This window comes from Euprymna scolopes, chromosome 31, assembly GCF_053919585.1.
Source record: "Euprymna scolopes isolate OS-2025 chromosome 31, ASM5391958v1, whole genome shotgun sequence".
Classification (NCBI taxonomy): domain Eukaryota; kingdom Metazoa; phylum Mollusca; class Cephalopoda; order Sepiida; family Sepiolidae; genus Euprymna; species Euprymna scolopes.
Genome location: NC_136512.1, coordinates 80,106,080 through 80,113,982, shown reverse-complemented (window position 1 = coordinate 80,113,982; position 7,903 = coordinate 80,106,080). Strand labels below are relative to the sequence as shown.

The 7,903-nt window shown below is 36.5% G+C and overlaps 1 pseudogene; it reads right to left on the bottom strand.

The window, feature by feature from the left end:
- Nucleotides 1-7,375: 7,375 nt before the first annotated feature.
- On the bottom strand, nucleotides 7,376-7,556 carry LOC145255955 (U2 spliceosomal RNA; annotated as a pseudogene).
- Between the last annotated feature and the right edge of the window lie 347 nt (nucleotides 7,557-7,903).

Genomic DNA, 7,903 nt, shown 5'->3' with positions numbered 1-7,903 from the left:
TAAGAAAAATAGAATTAAATATTTTTTTGCCGTCGCTGACTTAAAAATGCCTGTTTGCGAAGAACCGAAAATATACTCGGAAATAAACTTAGACAGAAGTTTAATGATAACAAACCCTCCCAACGACGAAACGCGAAACATTCTATGTAGCTTAATTGTAACAAATACTTCCAAAACTTACACTATAATTCCTCTTATTTATGTAGCTACGTAAAGAAACAATAATGACAACAACAAAAACAACAACAATAATAATATTTATAATAATAATAATAATAATAATAATAATAATAATAATAATAATAATAATTGTTACACCGGTTCTCACTATATATAGTGCCAGTAATGTCTACCCCGGTGAGAAGGAGCGACACTACTCCACTGTCTTGCTGAGCGATAGTCAGTTATACCCGTATCTCCACCTTTGTATCTGTGATGTTAATACACTTCGCTTGAAAAACAACCTCGATTTGATTTTCTTCTTTTATTATTGTGTTACAACACAGCAGATTGGCGACAACGGAATCGAAGCGATACCCCTGCAAACAATCACCAAAATCATTGAACTACAAGGATTCACGAGATTTTCACGGAAAAAACACACCTTTTCCTTCAAACAGATATTTTGGTGTGCAAGTATCAATAACAAATACAATAGAAATGTGCCGATGTCATAAAGAAACTAAGGATTTGCTGACAAAAACTTACGGCGAGAGAACGCGAATAATATGCTCAATTATTTGTATAATTGAACAGACTGACACGAGTGTTTCTTAAGAAAAAAATGTTAAAGTAAAATGTTTTTTTTTTTGCACAGGAAACACGTTTTTTTTCACGGTAAGAGCCTTTTTCTTCAAATGAATTGTTCATATAAACTACCACAAATTCGCGTTTATTTCTTATATTGGAACGCCCACGTTGACTATTTATTAGTAATACGACCATCACATTTGACAAGAAAAGGAGAAATGGACTGTGAATAAAAGAAAGAATATATATATATATATATATATATATATATATATATATATATATATATATATATATGAGTAAGCATTAGTGCTTGTTAAAGACCTGTTTGATAATCCAGCCATGTTGTGCAAAACACAGACGTTTAACAAAAATAAATGATTTTCTCATAAAAAGAGCCGACTCTCTAAAAAGTGAAATAATTTTATTGTTTGCTACGTAAAACCACTTCAAGAAAAAAAAAAAGAAGAATATATGTTTTGACAAATGTTATTTCGACGGATTTTATGTCTTACAAGAAATATCGGGTACAAAAATTACATTTCCAAGAGTACTCTTTTATACTTCAAACAAAAGAATTGGCGTAAGAAAAGCTTGGTTAGACTTTTTGCTAAGGAAATAATATTGGGTAAACTGATTTTTATTTATTGCAAGTGTAAATTATGTTTCGTAAATTGTGTTTCGTAAATTGAATTCGTTAATATCGACGGCTTGTCTAGAGGGTTTCTTTTGCAATTATTCAAATGTACAAACAAAATAAAAGCTTGTCTTGCACAAAAGACGGCTTGAATGTGAGGAGAAATTTTTAAAAATTTAAGCACAAGAAAAAAACACTTTGCAACAAAGACAACTTGAAAGTGAAGAGAAATTTAAAAAAAAGAGCTCTTGCAACAACAACAAAAACATTTCGAAATAATCTTGATGAAAACACAGGAGGAACAAAGGAAATTTGGGAAACAACACGGTTAACGAAAGCAAACGAGAATCATAACGCATTCTCGAAGACAGCTGTGTGGAACACCATTGAAAACTTCAATTATAACCCAGAAGAAGATGTCACGTTGCCAATTTTTATAGGAGGTATGAAGGTATTTTTGGATCGGATAACGGAACAAGGGCATACGCTAAAAAGGTTAGCGTTTTGCTGAGAAAATTGTGAACAGCCGAACATACAATGTTCGTGAATATTATCCCCCCAAAAAAAGAGCAGTGAGTTTAACTTCCAAGCAACAGTTACGCTACATACAGAGCTATTTTCTACAAACACATCTCTTTTTCACAGGAGAAAAGGTGTATGAATGGCACTAAATTAGAGTAAGACGACTACATTATGTATACAAGAATAGTAAACAAACATTCCGACGTCGTTAAACTGGAAGAATTATGACAGATAATGGTAAAAGTTTAATTTGCGTGCAGGGGCTGGTCATGTTTTAAATGAACTTGGAAACGAGTCGAATTTAAAGCTACAAACGTTAGTGGAAGACTGAACAATGTGTTGCGTTGAAACAGGACCGTCGTTACATAAACGGAAAGGGGAGTGTCGCACAGTAAAAAGATCCCTTAGACAAAATATTGAGTTCAATAAATAACCAGAGGCAAAAAACAAGGAAAATATCCACCTGGGTTGTGTTGGAGGTGTGGAGATAAACATTGGTACAATGAGTGTCCCTACAAATTTAAACAATGTAACATATGATATCAGAAAGAAAATTAGACATCACAATGAAGGAAACAGTTGGGAGAAAGACGACATCCATTAAACTTACAAATATTGAACGTGAAGAACAAAATATGCGTATATATGTACAGGGTAAAATGTTTAAAAACAAATTAAGACTACAGCTTCATTGTAGGTCTGAGATATCCGTTATTAATGTACATGCATAGAAGAAGCTTGAGAGATCTGCTATATTAAATCACATAAAACGGCGAGAAGCGTCAGTGGCGAAAAAATCAATTTCAAAGGAGAATTATTCTTGAATATTTCTTGTCAGAGTAAGACTAAAAAAGCAAAATATTTTGTCTTGCGGAACTCAAATAACCTCTTAGGAACTGATCTTTTCGAAAAGTTTAGACTATGGGATCTGCCTGTTAGTTCTTTTTGCCAGAAGGTTGAGGATTCGAATGTTGAGGAAGAAAAACTTAATGGGGAGTTAAAAAAGGTAATTCCCAAACGTATTTACAGGCGGCCTTAAAAGGTGCCCAAAAGCAGTAGCAAAAGTTGAAGTCAAAGCAAAGAACAGCCAGTGTTTAGAACGAAGAGGAATGTTCCATACGCCGCTATAGAACAAAGAGAAAGTGAATTAGAAAAAACTCAAAAACATGGGTGTCATCAGAAAAAAATGATCATAGTGAGTGGACTGCACGAACAGTTTACATTATAAAGAAGTGCAAAGACATTCGGGGTTGTGCCGACTTCTCGACCGATTTAAACAGTGCATTATAAGAGCACCATTATCCGCTTTCGAACACTGAGGAAATATTTGCGAAACTGAGTGAAGTAAAGTACTTTTCTAAAATCAACCTCAGTCACGCGTATTTACAAGTTCCAGTCGATGAGGAGTGTTCAAAACTGCTATGTACCAATACCCATAAGCTATTGCACAGGTTAACAAGACTTTTTGGAGGGTCAAAATCACCCCTGCGATTTTTTAGCAAATTATGGACATTACGTTAAATTGGTAGGATTTCGCAGTAGGGTACCTGGACCGTGTGTTAATGAGCAGCGCTAGCATAGGACAAAAGGATCATGTAAACCAAGAATTCGAAAAGATCCAGGATTATGGATTTAAACTAAAACAGGAAAAATGTACGTCTTTAATGACGAAAATAAAATACTTGGGACAAATCACCTTTGAACATGATAAAGGGCCGCCCCCAGATAGATCGGGGCAAATAAGGAACATGTCTACTCCAGAAAATATTGCGTCTCTACAAAGTTCCTTAGGGTTGGCGAATTGTGCAAAATATGCAGGAATTAACATCACACTTAAATGAACTGTTAAGGAAGGTCCAAAATGTGTCTAAGCGCAAGAGTGCGACGAGGCATTTCAGGAATTTACAGATATATTAACATTTGACTTGTTTTTGGCACACTGAAATCTCAAGCCTTATATTTTAGCTGCAAGTGATGCCAGCGGCTATGGCATAGGAGCATGTATATTACACAAAATGAGTGATAATTAAAACCCCAAGCGCATGCATACCGTGCACATTTGCCAGCTGAAAAAATACTTGCAAATTAAGAAAGAGGTGCTAGCCAATTTATTCGCGGTAAAGAAATTTGGGCGTATCCTACAAACAGAGCAGAAACATACATTAACGTTTTCAGGTCGAAAAAGGGACTACCACAACATACGTCAAATAGACTCCAAAGATGGGGTACCTTGCTTCTGACTTACAATTTTCAAATGGAGTATTTACCATCTCTAAAAACTCGGTCATGCAGACGGGTTATCAGGTTAATAGCATAACGGCCAGAACCCTTGGTATACATAGCAATAGCAGCTATTCAAGCGGAATTCGAGGTAAAAATGCTGTATGTGACACTTGATGAAAGTAAGAGTAAGGCAGAGGTAGAGAAATGTATTAGAACCACAAAAGAAAAAAAATCAGGGAGTATAGAGGATGCGCATTAGCTATGAAAGCCCCTCCGACTCAATTCGGATCTTGGACAAAACCGGACCGACCCTGGTCGAGAATTCACTTAGACTCTGCGGGACCGCTGGAGGGGTTTTATTATCTCATTGTTTTAGACATCCTATCTTAGTAGCCGGAAGAACTAAAATGCAATAACTCCACATCCGAGGCAACTATTATCTTCCTGTATGAATTATTCGCTAGGTTTGGGGTAGGAGACTGCATTGTCACAGAGAATGGAACGCAAATCACGTCTACTAAATTTAAACATTTTTGTGGTGACCATGTAATCGAGAATATAACCATTCCACCATACCACTCTAGAAGTAACAGGCAAGCGTTAATACTTTCAAGAGAGCTCTGAAAAAATCTATTGGATTACCGACGGATAAGTCAGTCCCAGAGTTTTTACAAGTTTACGGGGTCACATCGAATGCAAACATCGAAATGTCGAAGACACCTGCTGAGGCCATGTTTGGACGCAAGTTTTGCTCGATTTTCCACAAATTGTTACCAAACCAGGATGGGCCACACTTCAAACAACCGATAACAAAAAGAAACGGTATAAAGTTGGCGAAAAATCTTCTACAAGATTCACACAATAATAGGAATTTCTTGGAGTCCGGCATTGTTGAAAAACAAATAGGTAACATTGTCTATATGGTAAAGGGGCCAGATTTCGTTCATAAACGTCACCCTAATCAAATGCGGAAAAGATACCCAAGCAGTGAGGTAACCAGATTTTCCGTTGAGGACAGCATGGACACAGTGTTTGATATTTTTCAGGTGCTCATACCAGAGATAGCTACTGAAAATAGGAGGTCAAAAAGAAAATGGAAATCAACTGAGCTGATTTGGTGAACCCAAAACAGAGACGTTATTAATCCCCAGACGGGATATTTTCTAAGGAGTGTTATATTAGCCTGTCTATGCATGAGGAAAATTACACCGGTTCTCACTATATATATAGTGCCAGTAATGTCTACACCGGTCTGAAGGAGCGACACTACTCTACTGCCTAGCTGAGCGCTAGTCAGTTATACCCGTATTCCAACACTTGTACCTGCGATGTTAATACGCTTAGTCTGTTAAACCAACCTCGACTTGATTTTCTTCTTTTACTACTGTGTTACGACAAAATAATAATAATAATAATAATAATAATAATAATAATAATAATAATAATAATAATAATAATAATACTAACTGAGGGAATAAATCTACCACTCCCTTAATAATCGTGAACTTCACCCCGGGGAACAGAAAGGATACGGGAAAGGAAAGATAGCACACATGATATGCTATATATATATATATATATATATATATATATATATATATATATATATATATATATATATATATATAGATAAATCAAAAGATCCAAATGAAGTAAAAAGGAGTAGGGATTTTGCCATGGTATCGATCGACTACAAAAAGCGTACGACAGGCACCCGACCACATGGATAATAGAATGTTTAAAAATGTATAAAGTACCAATCGGATCATTAACGTGATAGAAAATGCAATGAAACCATGGAGACTGCAATTAACAGCTTATGGACAATACATCACATGAATTAACATACAAAGAGGCATCTTCCAAGAGGATTAACAATCACAGTTGCTGTTATCCATAGTAATGATTCCCTTGAATAATATACTGGAAAAATTTCAAGCGGGATACCAGTTCCCTTATACAGACAGAAAACATGACTAACCTACTTCACATTGACGACCTGAAACTTTTTGCAAGGGCGAGAAAGGAACTAGACACAAATAAACACTAACATAATCTTCAGCCAGGATATCCAAATGGAGTTTATATGGAAAAGTGAGCACTACTAGTTATAAGAAAGGGAAAACTGGAGACAACAGAAGGCATGCATATATCTAAACAAACGGGGATGAGGGCCCATGAGGAACAGGAGGCCTATAAATATTTGGAGTTTCGAACCCAACTAAATAAAAGAGATAATTCGAAAAGAATACCTAAGGAAAACAAGGAAACTTCCATACACGAAAATGTGTAGAAGAAACGTAATAGACCACATAAATACACAGGCAGTATCAGTAGTCAATACCCTTCAGAGGTTGAATAAAAGAAGAAATTAGGCAACTCGCTCAGAAGACCAGGAAACTCATCATCATGCGCAATGCCCTGCACCCATAGGACGATGCTTTATCTCCGAGAAAAGCAAAGAGGTTGGAGATAACTAAGTTTATATAGAAGACTGTGTGCATTACACCCCCCCCACACACACACAGAATTAAAAAATACACAACGCATAACAGGGAAAGAATAACTATGGCAGCGAGAGATACTGAAAAAATCGACAAAACAGAAAACAGAGACATAAAAGGAAAAAAAAACTAGAAAAAACAAGGCCGATAGCCATTAATCGCATGCTCTCGTGTAATGAATGAATGCGTGAATTTAGGAGTGACATTAAATTCTTAAAGATAAACTAAAATGACCAACAATGGGCCGAAATGACTTAAATAAATAAAAAGTAAATGAGTTAGAATGACTTGAATGCTTAGAAAATAAATGGAATTCTTCAGAAACAACTTGAATTAACTGGAGAATAACTTGAATGAGTTTGAGACTGACTGGTTGTAAAGTGGGTGATCATTTTACATTGAATTAATACAGACAAGTGATCCCCCCTTTATATCACAAAGTACATCATGTAGTAAGATCCGATACTACACTTTGATCTTGACCAAAAGGAAAGAAAAGCGGTATTTATTTGCTCCCCCACCGAGCAAATTAGGCACAGGGCGGATTTTTAATGTGAGGAGTGAAGGGGAAATGGGGACAAACTCCCCGGGGGGTAGGGGAGGTGGATAGGTTACAATTGGTATGAAGGGTTGCATTTACATTGCCCCAGGTCTTATATGTGGAGTTGGCATTTATTTTACTCCCCCACCGAGCAAATTAGGCACAAGGCCGATTTTTAATGTGAGGAATGAAGGGGAAATGAGGACCAACTCCCCGGGGAGTAGGGGAGCTGGATATTGACAATTGTCATGAAGGTTTTCCAATACATACATTAACCAAGGTCTTATATGTGGAGTTGCCCCCACATATGGTTTTCGCTTGCAGTATCTGCCAGAACAGATACTACACTTTTATCTTGGCCAAAAGGCCAAGAAAAGCTTAAAAAGCTAAGAACAACATATATTAACAACAGACAGAGCTTTGATCTTAACCAAAAAGGCCAAGCACAAATGTGTTACGGACAGACTACAGACCGACCGACCGACCGACCGACGGAGTGACTTATAGAGTCGCTTGGATGCGACTAAAAAAACTGGGAGAAGACAACTACATGGAAGATTCATAAGGATGACACATAATGAAAATAATACAACACTTGGATAGTGATGCGAAAAGATACCTAAGCCGAGAAAGTGAATACATAATAACTGCAGAATAACATAGCTGGATATAAACCAACCACATCAAACCAAAGATCGACAAAGCACACGAAACAGCAGTTGCAGT